We start from the raw sequence: 13978 nt of genomic DNA, 5'->3' as shown, positions 1-13978 counted from the left end.
CTTACTTACACATCCTGAGTAGTTGGGATGACATGTTGGCACTACCATACTCAGCTTACTTGTTGAGATGGGGTCTCACTTCCTTTTTTCCTGGTGTCAAACCAAAATCCTCTGTAATCCTAGCTACTCAGGAGGCAGAGATCAGGAGGATCACAGTTCAAAGCCAGCCTGGGCAAAATGGTTCCAATGGACCCTATCACAAAAAAGGGCTGGTGGAGGGCTCAAGGTGAAGGTCCTGAGTTCAAGTCCCAATACCACAAAAAAAAATCCTCCAGATCTCTGCTTCCAAGGTAGCTGAGATTACATGTGTGAGCCACTGGACCTGGCCAAGACTTTTTAACTATGGTTTTCACCTGCCTTTTTTGTGTGTGGTGCTGTAGTAATGCAGGGCCTTGAGCATTCTGGGCAGGTGCCCACCACTGAGCCCACTGCTGCTTCCCATTCTAAGCAGAAGTGACTTCTTTTGTGGTTTAGCTTTCAGCTGACTTCTTTCTGTTCAGGTGACTTTTCTGAGTCCTTGGGTCTCCCTGTCTACCTGACATCATTTGCTTTCTTCTGACCCTCCCAGTGAGGGCCCAGAGGCCCTGTGACCAAACCGCCCACCCCCTGCACCAAGCAGCCAAGTGATAATCAGGAAGTCTCAGAGCCGGTTACTCAAATCACCCTGTCACCAGACGTGGGGCTCCTGAAAAACGCAGTTTTCTGCGCTTTGGGGATGACAGAATTTTGACAATGGATCGTGGACCCGTGTGGATTCTGTTTGCAGGAGGAAAAAAAAAGATTACTTTAAAATGAAACTGATAGTCACACAGGGAAGTGAATGTCAAGTGATAAGACAGGAGCAGCAGATGCGAGGGCACAGGCAGGTGCACGGTGGGGTGTTTGTGCCCTTGGGGTCAGGTGCACATGCCCACCATGGTCACATCACCTAGCAAGCACCAACCCTCTCCCTGCCACCCTCTCTCTGCCCCATGCCTGTGTCTTGGGCACAGGGTCCAGCAGGGACACCTTCCCATAAGTCCCCTCCTGCCTTTCCCTTCACTCACTCCAGGCCTGAATGCAGGTAACATTAATTGAGTCCTGGCATCCGAGCATAAGCCAGACGAGGGCCCTGATGCAAATTCTTCCCCAAAATACATCATCCCAGGTACTTCCAGGAACTGTAAAATGATTCTGCTTTAGGCTTTTGGCTGCTGTGGAATTGATAATCATAAAAGATACTTCTCCCCACAGAAATGTGTGCCTTTCATGCGTCTCCACCCACTTCCTCACTGATAAAAAGCCGTATTTTACCAAATATATCTCCTGTCAGCTGCCCTGGAGCACCGCACTAACTGACTGTGTTTATTGGGAAATGATTTTCCATTAATTTCAGGCACCTTCTTTTTTTTCACCTGCACACCCATGTTTATCAGGCCCCTTCCCAATACTGTATTTATGGCAAGGCCCTCCCTCCATCCCAAACGCTGCCTGCACAGGAAGAATCATGAAACCCAAAGAGGCCCTCTTTGGGAAATCTGTTCATCCTCCTCCAATCATGTGTCTGTGTGTCTGGAAGCTTGGAGGCCCCACCCGGCTCTGAACTCTTACCGTCCCCATTCTCATCCTAGGAGTGACCAGAGTCCTTCACGCTGGGGACACAGAGCAAAGGGGAGGGAGAGGAGATGGAGGTGCGTTTGCTCAGTGAGTCCATGTCCTGTGGCCCCAGGCAGTGAAGGTGGGCACAGCCCAGAAAGCAAACAGCCAACTGTCAAGGGGACAGTGTGGCCTTGAACCAGCCAGAGCCTCAGGATCTCCATGGAATCTTCACCTGTTGTGCAGGGCAGTGGACACTTACACACACACCACTACAGGTGCCCTGGGGAAAAGGGACAAAGGACTGTGCACCTACATGGGGCTGCTGGCTCTGGAGATAGCTGCTCCCGCCTGCTCTTCAACCCCAAGTCTGGGACCAGCACCCTCGGCCTCCCTCACCACAGCCCTACAAAACCAGGGAAGTTCATCTCAACCTTGGCTTCAAGGATGGGCAGGTGACCCAGGCCTGGCCATCACAGCATTTTCCCCACCTCTGCACCATCATTGGTTCCTGATGGCCGTGTGATTCAGGTCTGGCCAATCAGAGCATATTATCATCCTAGACACAATCGTTGGTGTCAGATCTTGCCAGTCAAGCTTGCTTACCTGCTGGCTCCAGTGATTAGTTCTGGGGTTGGCACATGACCTAAGACTGGCTAATAGGAGCAGCTCATCTGCTGGGTGCCATGGAACACACCTGTAATCCCAGCTAGTTGGCAGAAGTAAGAGATGACATTCCAGGCTGGCCCAACACCTTCTCAGAGGAGTAAACTAAAGCAAGAAGAGCCAGAGTCATAGCTCAAGTTGTAGAAAGCTTGGTGGCTGAGTGCCAGCAGGAGAGCAGGCAGGCTGGCCCTCAGGTGACCTAGCTGCCATGCCCCATTGAGCCTCAGAACTGGGAGCTAAATAAACCCCTTTTCTTTATAAAGTCATCCAGCCTCAAGTACGCCTTTATGGTAATTGAAAACTACCTATTCCATCCCTTCATCCCAGAAGACACCCTCAAGCTCCAGAGACTGCAGACACCTCCTCCCCATCCTGCAGCTCAGCACCATTGACTCCCAATGGCTTTAGCGACACTTGGTGGGACAACAGTTCCATGTGTGTCCTGTCTCCAAGATGGCCACTTGGGCACCACCCTTCCTAGTACCTCCCCAAATGAAAAACCACATTGCCATTGTCACTTATTTTATGCTTTTCTTCAAATGGACTCAGCTTCCCTTTTCTTTTAAACTGTAAGTCTGTGTATTGGGGAAGGGAACTTTATGTTGCTGCTGTAAATGAAACACCAGTTTTCCTTTGTAGAAATTGTTGGAAATGTAGGCCCCCAAAAGTGACCACGTGGAGAGGAGTGATCTGGCCAAGAGATTCTTTATTGCCGGGTGGGAGAGGGAGAGAGCCAAGAGAGCCAAGAGAGAGAAGCAGGAAGGGCAGGGGCTTAAATACCCCTCAGTGAGACTCAGCATGATCTGATTGGTTAGGATCTTATGGTTCATGCTGATTGGAGGTTGGGGCAAAAGGAGGATTCAAGCTAGACTTGAGGCAGGACTGTGACCCTGGAAAACAGAAGCTTAAGGGTGCAGTAAGAACCAAAATCTATTGGCGCCATTATTGCCAACATTCCTCCCTTTTTTCCTTGTTAAGGAAGGGGGTGTTGTGTTCGCTCTGGCTTCTTTGAGCTGGCAAGGGGCAGCGTAGGGGAAGGGAGGGTTAGTTGGCAAACAGTGTTGGGGTGGTGAGCTGACATGATGGTGTACACCCAGGCTCCGAAAATGAAAATTTCCTCTTCCCTGAAGTTGATGAAGGTCCCTTGTAGCCATAGGTCATAAAGAGTCTTGAGCCAATCCTCCGACCTCTGCATGGTGGGTATCAGCCACTATCCTGGCGTTTTGGAGAGGTTGGTATCCCTGGAGGTACAACTGGTTAAATTTTTGGTTAGCAATAGCAGACATGCAGTATGATACAAGGGAGGAGGCTTAAGAATAGGAGAGCGAGAACATAGGCATCAGGACGGGCATTGGCCAGGAGAACCACTGTGAAATGTTGTTCCCTAGACAATTTCAAGAGTCCTCCAACTACAGAGAGAGAAATGGGTAGCCATACATTATCTAAGACCCAAATAGGAATATTAGGAGGAGCATAAAAAGGTGTCTGTTCAGGGACTACCTACCTAGGGATCTAAATTCTGCAAAATCCTATAACTGCCAGGAAAGCTGTAAGCTGTCCTATGGTATGGGGGTTGGGAAACAGAAGATTGGGTTGATGCATTTATGACTCAGGGAGTGAGTCTGTCCCTTTAAGGCCACACCTAGGTAGGTGACCTGTGGGAGGCAGGGGCTGTCAGGATTTAAATGTAACACTCTTGGATAAAAGAGAGCTTTAGCTCATTATTTTATATAAATTGACACTTCTAACCTTTTAAATGTTTGTACCATATTCAGATAACACTGTTACTAAGTGGTCATTTAAGACACATAAGCAAATATGTAAATGAACTCTGATTTAATAGTACTTAAAAGCTTGACAAGATCAGCAGAAAACACAAATAATTTCTTTGATAAAATCTTTCTCTGTAATGTTTTTTGTAAATGTTACTCAGAGCAGAACAATATTAAGGCTTGAGGGGATATTGTTTTGGGTGTGGAAACTGTGAGGGATTTTTGAGTTTTATTTGAATAGGGAGGACCGTCCTGGCTCAACCTACACTCATCTCATCAGTCCACACTGTGGAATCTTCTTTGTTCCTGAAGGAGGGGGCAGCAGATTTAGCTGCCTGGGGGGAGGAGAATTTGAGCCTTTAATTGAGATAGTAAATCCCGTCCCAGCAGGGATACTGGAGTTTCAGGTACTATGAGGAAAGAGTGACAGAAGAGGAGGTCTCCCCAAGAGCAGGCCAGAGGCCAGGTAAACTAGCGCTCTAGAGGCTGGCCAGATTTGCCCGAATGATAACTTCTGTCATTGGATGGGGGACCAGGAGAAAAAGGTAAAACAGAGAAACAGGCTCCACTGTCTAGGAGGAAAATGACCTTTTGTTTTTCTGCCATTATGGCTCCTCAACATTGATGCCAAGAAGTGGAGTGTGGACGGGGGCCAGGACCCATCAATCCATAGAAGGTGGCACCTCACCTTCCATCTGGTGATGGGGGGCACTTAGACCTCCAGTGGTTACCCTTGCAGAGGGCAGGGTCCCGGTTGGGGGCGGGGCTGTCTCCCAGGCTGTCCCCCCTTAAGCATTCTCTGCAGAAGTGCCCCTCCTGTCCACCATGGTAGCAAGTTCAGGATACAGGCCCCAGTTGGGTGGGGCCCTCTCTGAGAGCAGCAATGAGGCCATGGTGTCTCTTATCTTTTTCTCTCCTGTTAGTAAGGTCCCGGACATACAGACATAGCCGTAAATACAGACATGGTTAGCTGTATTACTTGGTTCAGTGACTTTTCCCTTCAGCCACAGTCTGAGTTTTTTACGAATATCTGGGGCTGACTGTTAGAAATTTATCTTTGAGGAGAACCGCTCTCACCTGTGACTCTGAGTCCACTGTGGTATGCTTTCTGATAGCGTCCTTAAGATGCTGTAGAAAGGTAAGAGGATTTTTTTTTAAGTTGTTGCTGTAAAGTAAAGTTGTTATTTTACATTGACACCTGACACTCTGGAGAGCAGGTCTCTGAACTGTTCTGGGCCTCAGTTTCCTCACTTGAAGAACAAGGGATCTGGTCTAGGTTAAACTACGTTTTTCTTGGCTTAGAAGGTAAAAATTTGTATAGGAGACCTCAGTTTACTTGGCTACTTTTATAGAAAAGGTCTAATTTGAGTATAGTATTGTAATTTAAGGAACCCTGTGAAGGTCACTTCTCTTGGTCACCCAAGGCATACTGAGGCCAGGCCTCAGTACAAAGCTTCCGGCATCTACCAGCCAGAAGACTGGAAGATGCAGGTCCCATCTAGAAAGAACAAAACGTTAGGATCCTGTCTTTTAGCTAAAAGCAGGCAGCCTCTTTAATAAAGCCTACCTTTTTAACAAAGAAATCATTTGTAAAGTTAGAGAAGGGCATTCAGAGGGCATTTCAGGCCAATAACAGTACCATATGGGACAACTAGTGTTAATATTTGGAGGGAAACATTTATGCTGAGGCCAAAGGTATAGAAAATTCTAAATGAGAAGTTTAGAGACCACAGTAATGTCTATTTTGTTATTTCTGGAACTATAACCTCAAGCTAACAATTGGCTTACAAGGGCTGGATCTGATGCCCTGAGGTGTGAGGTGGGGCTAGGAGCAGAACTTGTGCAAGGTGCCATTCCCTCCACACACACCTGGGACAAATGACCCTGACTGCCTAGGCCTGGTCCTGCGGCCTGTCACCCCTCCCCCCTTCCTGTGTACTCTGCGTGCGTTTATTCTAGGGGAAGTGGCAGTGGGCCACAGCCATCACCATGTGTGACTGGAGCCCAGGATGTACTGGGTCCTCTCTATGGATTTTCTTAGCTATGGCAGGTGTTTTTGCTGTGTCCAGAAGCTGGCATCCTGTGCACAGGTGCGCCTGTTTGCTTTCCCTCCTCCCCTTGTGGGGGCGCAGTTAGAGTATAAGCATGGCAGCCGCAGTTTTTTGTAAGCACTTTTGTAAAGTAGCTGACTTAAAGTTACTTTAGACTGAGAGGCCTGGTAAACTAGTTGGAATAACTTAAATCATAAGGTACCATGCTACGAGTTTTTCATGGGAGGCAGGGTCCCAGTAAGCCCAGGGAGGGGAAGGCAGATAGAGACAGAGAACATGTGGTGAGACCATGGAGGAGGCAGAAAAGGTGAGCTGACATCTTAGGTACAGGAGGGGAAGGCAGAGCCTGGAGGCATGACACACGCCTGAGGGATCAGCCATCACCTGTGCCTCCAGGTTGCTCCCATTGATTGGTACTGGCAGGCTTTCAGCGAAACAAAACCTCTGTTCTCCGGTCGCCAAATAAATCCGGGGCTTGGTCTCAGCCCACAGGAAGGGAGCATGAGCTCTCCCAGAGCTGGAACCGCCTTGAGGCCAGAATTGGCAAGGAGTGGCTTGCTTAACTCCATGATGGGGAAAGTTTTTCAGGAAGATAGGAGGAGATAGGTATGGTAAGCAGTGCAAGAAGTCTGTTTATAAGGGGAAGGAGGAGGTTTGGAGAGGAATTGGCTGATTTAGAAACTGGTTTACAGGCTGATAGTATCTGCTCAGGGGAACAGAAAGTACAGAGGGCGGATTTGAAGTCAGAGAGCTGGATTTAGATGGAGGTATGAAAAGGCTTGGACATAATGGAATCTCTCCCCATCATCCCTATCACTAACAGTAGTTATATGTCCCATAAAACATTGGGATTTAAAGACCCGAAAAGGGGCCAGTGACTTTGGTTGTCTAAAGGATAAGTGGGCCAGATTTGAGTGCAAAAGTGGATTAAATTTTTTGGTTTTATGTCTGGGGTCAAACCCAAGGTGTCTAAATTATTGAGGAGGCATCTCAATGGGGAGTCAGACAGCAGAGAAGATGTAGAGGCACCCTTTATGAGGGACCTGGTCCCAGAATGGGAGAGGAGGATATTATGTACTGTGGAGTGTCCTCACGCAGCACAAATATCTGAGAAAATGTAAAGCGCATGAGAATCAGCCGTCACTGAGTTCAGGTGGTTTGCAAGGCCGCCAATGGGCCGAGGGCTATGGGTCACCTGGGCCCAGGCTTTTTGATGACGGGTCTCTGAGACCCATGACAAAATGGATCCAAGCCCGACAAGGAAGGGAATCCCTCTACAGCCTGAGCTGCCCAGAGATAGCCAAACAGGGGAAGTGTTTGAAAACCCCGGAGACACCAAAGGGAGAGACCGCACAGGGAGCCTGAGAAGGGTATGTGGACTCACCAAAGAATGTCCAGTGTTGGATGCAAGCAGGGCTATCAGGAGGATGAGTCCTGGCCAGTCACGTCCTCAGGGTGGTCGTGGGGTGAGTTGGAATGGGGTTCCCACCAGGATTAGTGGGGAGCCCCCATCCAAGTCATGGCACCAAAATGTTGGAAATATAGGCCCCAAAAGTGACCACGTGGAGAGGAGTGATTTGGCCAAGAGATTCTTTATTGCCGGGTGGGAGAGGGAGAGAGCCAAGAGAGCCAAGAGAGAGAAGCAGGAAGGGCAGGGGCTTAAATACCCCTCAGTGAGACTCAGCATGATCTGATTGGTTAGGATCTTATGGTTCATGCTGATTGGAGGTTGGGGCAGAAAGAGAATTCAAGCTAGACTTGAGGCAGGACTGTGACCCTGGAAAACAGAAGCTTAAGGGTGCATTATCGGTGCCATTATTGCCAACAGAAATAGAATGCAACCCAAAATAAATAATATTACAGTTCTAGGAGGTTTAGGATTCAGCACAGCACAGTCTTAGTGTTCCTCTATCCCCTATCGCTTTCTTATTCCCTACAGAGGGGACAAAATCATAGTGGAGGGACGTGGCCGGGGCTGCCCTATCAGAGAGGCCGGGTTTATAAACCCCAGAAACAGGACACAATGACATCAGGTGCTTCCTGCCTTGGTCAGTTTGTCACTCCTGTGGAATTCCTGCCCCAAGTGCATAACTCAAATCCAGTCTCCAGATATCTTCAGGCAAACCCAATGAGGGATATCCTCAAAAAGTGGCCCTTAACAGGTCAGGGTCAAGGACAAGAAAGATGCAGAAAGGTGGGGGAGGGGAAAGGAGCACTTCCAGACTAAGGAGACCAAGGCGGAGATGAGGCTCCTTCCAGTGCTGCTCCAAGATGAGCCGTCGTTGCTGTAAACATGGGATGAGGGCCGCTGGGGAACTCTGAAGACAGAACCCACAAGTTGGGATTATAGAACTGTCTCTTGCGGTGATTATACAGTAACGGTGGGAGGGGGACCCTGTCCCCAGCACAGGCACACTGCACTGTGTGCAGAAAGGACTGTGTGGTGACAACTGGAGGGTAGTTAACCAAGGGACAGAGGAAGCGCTGTTAAATGTTGCCCTCTGGCAAGCCTGGAGATGGTGGCTGGGGAGAGGGTCTTCCTTACTGTCTGGCAACATTTCTGGAATAATTGTTTTCCGCAAGAAAAAACATTGGGAAATGTCCTCGTGTCCACCCAAAGAAAGCAGAGTGCTGGCCATCAGCAGGGGTGGGGGACCCCATTTTGGGGTTACCATGGCTAAGTCTTCCTCTTTTGTTTCTCTTCCGTTCCTAGCTCTGCTGCTGTGCCTTCCTCTCTTGATTCATGACCCATCTTAGCATATTAAAGGCACTTAAAAGTCCTGCATTCCTGAAGATCCCTGAAGGTGGTTTTTGTTGGGGCCCCTGGGCCTGTCCTGTGCTAGGTTGAGCCCTAACAGCTATGCTGAGAGTCCTGGGAGGGGGACATGTTTCTCCCTTCCTCACTGTGTCACACCTGTTCAGGGGGGTCACAGGGAAATTGCTGGAGGAGGTCTTCCAGCCAAGAGGAGGTACTGTGCCCTACGAACCCCAGCTGAAATCCAAGTTCAAAATTCGAGCTCTCCACTTGCTGGCTGTGTGACCTGGAGCAAGTCACAGCGACTAACTCACTTAGAGCTGTGCCAGGGAGACATGGAGACTCAGAGAGGGTGGGCAACTTGGTGAAGGTCACACAGGGAGCAGCAGAGGCAAGATTTGAACCCAGAGCCCCAGCTGCAAGTCTGTGTCTTATTGACCCTGAGTTCGAGTTGGCGTGTGAGACATGTATTAAGCGAAAGAGAATAAAACAAGGACGAGGACGGCGACCACAGGGTTGAATCCATTTCCGACTAACGGGTATTTTACACAATTGGATAGGTTTGACTAAACTAATGCCTATGTATGGGGCCAGTGAATTTGCATTCAAACCAATGTAAATTCCCTTTGACCAATATATTTTCCTGGAAATCAATGCATTTTAACACGAGATAATATTTATGAAATTGAATTTTTTATTGAAGCTAATGCAATTCTATTCTATTTTATGCATTTTTATTAAACTAATGCATTTTAAATTAATCCATTGTATATTAAGTACAACAGACATTGGTACTTACAGTAAAATAATATATGCCCGCCGAAATCAATAGCTTCAAAACCTTGTGTTTTCCATTTAACTGAAGGATGTCAAGACCACACAGCTGTGAGTCCAGGGCCTGGGAATGCAAACGCTTGTCTTTTCTTTCCTCTTTTTATAAAAAAATCATTTTCGTGTCAAAGACGTCGTGCTTCAGGATGTGGCCAGAAGCCTGAGGATTTAGAATCAATTCCTGATTATAAAGCCAAAAAAATCAGACGTGGGAGTTGATTGACTTTTTGACCAAGTGGGTAAGCGATTCCTAAAATCGCTATTGTGACTAGCAAAATATTGAAATTTGCAAAAACTGACTTTGAAAAAAAAGTGTATGTTTTTGTGTTTGTTGTGTGGTACTGGGATTTGAACTCAGGGCCTTCACCTTGAGCCACTCCACTAGCCCTTTTTTTTGTGATGGATTTTTTTCGAGATAGGGTCCAGAGCACTATTTGCCTGGGTTGGCTTCAAACTGCGATCCTCCTGATCTCTGCCTCCCGAGTAGCTGGAATTAAAGATGTGAGCCACCTGGACCTGGCTCACAGGTATGTTTTGAATCAGGCTCAAGCAGGAAAAAAATGATAGGCGCTGTGATTGGGACCTACAGAAGAGCTGAGTAAAGAGACTATTAAAGCAAGGGTTAGCTCAGAAAAGGCTCGTCACCGGGAGCCACCAGGAGTGGATCCCATCTGGCTTTCCCAGGGACCCAGGGCTGGCGGAGAGGGAGGAGCTGGTAGTGGAAACACTCAGCCCCTGCAGCCGCCCAGGGACAAACACCTGCCCTCCTCCCTCCCTCTGCTCTCCTGCCCGTGCCTTCCCTTGGCCAAGTCTGCCAGAAGCCCGTGGACAAGGCAGACTGCAGGTGTGAGCCTGGAACAAGCTGGGGAAAAGTGTAGAAGGTGAGCCTGGACCCACAGATGGAGGCCATCACAGCATCCAGTGAGGGCTCAGTGTCTGCCAGGTGCTTCCATGTTTAACTCTTGCAACACCTTGTGAGCAAGATATTTCAGAGGGGAATTTAAGGCTCAGGGAGATTCAGTGCTAGAGCTGGGGTTTGGGACAGAGGTTCATCCAGTTCTGCTAAGGAGAAGATCTTTCTTGGAAGATAAGGCTTTCTTTAGCCCCACCATGTTCTCTTCCTTGCTGCATGGTCTCCAAAGGGAGGACTTGATATCTGGGGTGTGGCAGCTATCTTCTGACCATGAGGGCAGACTTCCCCATCATACTGAAGTCCAGGAGAACAGAAAAAGCAAAGGATTCTGGATCCTTGTGGACATTCTTGAGTAGTTAAACCAAGCCCAGAACCTCCCACCTTCAAGCTTCTTACTAATTAACAACAAAAACCTTTGTCTTGTAAACCGGTGTTGGTAGATTTTGCTGTATCTAGAAGCATTCACGACCGACAGACCATTCAGTACGCATGGCTTGAAAGCTTCATCGTGAATTTGTATTACCTTTGTGAACAACAGGAAATCAAAGAGTGATTGTTTAACAGTACCCCCATCCACTTCATCGAACTGACAGTGGGTTGTTTTTCCTTTCAGGACAAACCCATATGCACACGACCCTTTCCGGTTAAACTCACAGACCTATTTGAGCCCATTTTGTACAGGTTAGCAGCCTGAGTGTGCATCTCGGCGCCTGTCTCTGGGGATCCCACGTGCAGCTCTCCTGGGCACAGGGCTGCTGTTCTTGTATTTCCTGCCAGCGGCGACACAACCAGGGTCTGTCCAGAGAGACTTGGGGGGCTCCCCACCCTCCCGATCTCTCCGTCGACACCAGCACCTTCCTTCTATGAAGGGAGATTTCTGTTGTAAATTCCCATCTTGCTCCTGTCTCTGAACACTGGCTCGGAAGTCCTGAACCTCCAGTGTCTGGGACAACTTGCTCCTCCCTCCACCCTCCCCAGTGGTGAGATTCCCTGATCCCTCCTCACCCACTCGCCTGAACCTCAGTTTCCTCATCTGGAAAATGGGGGGTGAGGCTTAGGGCCTGTCTCCTGGGGTCTCCGGCTCTGGAGCTCTGGATTCTTGAGAACACCTCGGTGGTTGCCTCTCTGAGAGTTCATACAAGGTCCCCTCAGGTCCTCCCCTTGTCACAGCGGCTGCTGTCTCAGGAGAAGTCTATGTTGTCCTCATGGTGTCTAGTTTCATAATTCATCCCCAGCCCTGATGAGAGAAGGGGAACCCATGAGAGCTGAGAACTTTGACTTGAAAGCTGGAGAGACCTGGGTTCAAATCCCAGCTGTTTGACCTTGGGCAAATCACCTTGCCTCTCTGAGCCTCAGCTGCCATGCTTGGAAAATGGGCTGAAAAATTGATGCTTCCTGAGCTGGTGGGAGGCTGATGGAGGTGACATGTGGACAGCCTTGAACATGGGGCACTGTAGAGCATCTGCTGTCTCTCTTTATAGCAGTCTTTTTTTTTTTTTTCCTCTTGCCATGCCCGGAAATAAGAAGGGAAAGCGTCTGTATTCTACGTGCTGTTCTGTCTCCAGAGACAGATGGAGAGAGGAAAGAGAGCAGGAGGTTATTGGCTGAGTCGGAACTCTTTCCTTTAATAAAAGTGGTCACAAAGTTACAGAAAAGTCAGGACAGATCCGTTATTAATATTCAAATGCAGCTCTAGGTTCCAGGCTCTTTGTGGGCTGAGACTCAGCTAACGAACGACCCTTAGTCCTCTGCCCGGTGCCAGGTACACAGCAGGTGCCCAATAAACACTCATTGCTCTACACCGCTCCCTGCATCAGTCAGCTGAGGTGGCCATAGTGAAAAAACAGAGCGGGGTGGGGGGTTGGGGTGGCGCCAAACCACAGGAATTTATCTCTCAGTGTTCTGGAGGATGGAGACTTAATAGGAAGGCACTAATCCCGTCCCGGGGCCCCACCCTGGTCACCTCATCAAACCCCGATTCTTGTCCAGAGGTGTGGTCTCCATGTATATCACATGGGAGCTACGGCCGGGTGCTGGTGGCTCACGCCTGGAATCCCAGCTGCTTGGGAGGCTGAGATCAGGAGCATTTAGGTTTGAGGCCAGCCTGGGCAAATAGTTCGAGAGACCCTATCTCAAAAATAACCAGGGCAAAAAGGACTGGAGGTGTGGCTCAAGCAGTAGAGCGCCTGCTTTGCAAGTGTGAAGCCCTGAGTTCAAATCCTAGTCCCACGATTAAACAAAACGAGCAAAGAAACAAAACCCCATGAGGACTAAGGCTTTCACACAGGAATTTGGGAGGAGCACAATTCAATCCAGAGCAATGCTGCAAAGTAGACCAAACCTCAGGTCAACAAAAGTGTGTGAGGACCCTGGATCCCAAGGATGAGGAGAGAAAGGGAATTTAGTAGGAATTCCTGAGCCCTCACATCCCCTTGGCTCTCACTGCCAGGTGGTGAAATGGCTCAGAGTGCAGGAGCTGGAGGTTAGTGCTTTGTATGCACTGCTGTGCAGCCCAGGGCAAGTGTCCTGCCCTTTCTGGGCTGTCAGCACAATGAAGACTATAGGAGGCTGTGATGATTTTCCTGCACACTTTCCCTTTTCTCAGAAAAATAGCCTCTTGATTTCCTTTGTTTTATGTCCTTGTGGTTTACCCCATATTACCACCCTGCTCGCCTGTAGAACTGGACGTGTGACTTGGGTCTGGGCTTGCAGTCATGATGGGAAGGAGAAAGAAAGGAAGGAAAGGAAGGAGAGAGGGAGGAAGGGAATCCAGCATTCTCTCCATCCATCAGCCTCTTTCTCCAGTTTAGCTTAGCGCCCTGGCATGGTGACGAAGCCAGTCTGGTCAGTTTCAGGTAGCACTACCACCTTCAGCAGGAAGGAGGCGTCTATGTGTCCACAGAGGGGCAAAGTCCCCCACTGAGTCTCCCTGGGTGGCCCAGGGCCCCTTCACCAGTTGCGGGGGGGGGGGGGGGCCTTGAGGTTGCAATGACAGACCTTGGTGGTGGCGGGAGGGCAGGGGATGGTCCCAAGAAGAGAGAGAGGGCGGGGAGTGATGGATCCCAGAGAAAAGGGGCCGTGCCAGAGGCAGCTATGCTCAAGTCCAATGTCAAATGTGCTGCAGCCACACTGCCCTGTCCATGGTCCTCTCCAGCGAAGCCCACGGAGGCCCGACACACTCAGCATCCACCCCTGGGTTTGCATAAAACCCACATCCACGAAGTAGCAACTGCAATGTTTTTCAATCACACAGCAAAGATATTTAAAAATATCACCCATATGTGTTTTAAATACAGGCAAATAGCTGGCACGGCAGCCGCTTCTCACACGCGTGCCATTCTGAGTTATCTTGTTGCTTGAGCTCGGAATCCACGTTGGAGGCCAGACAAGCCCAGATCTTGTGGAGGCCGCTCCA

This window comes from Castor canadensis, chromosome 18, assembly GCF_047511655.1.
Source record: "Castor canadensis chromosome 18, mCasCan1.hap1v2, whole genome shotgun sequence".
Lineage (NCBI taxonomy): Eukaryota > Metazoa > Chordata > Mammalia > Rodentia > Castoridae > Castor > Castor canadensis.
This window is presented reverse-complemented; position numbering follows the sequence as displayed.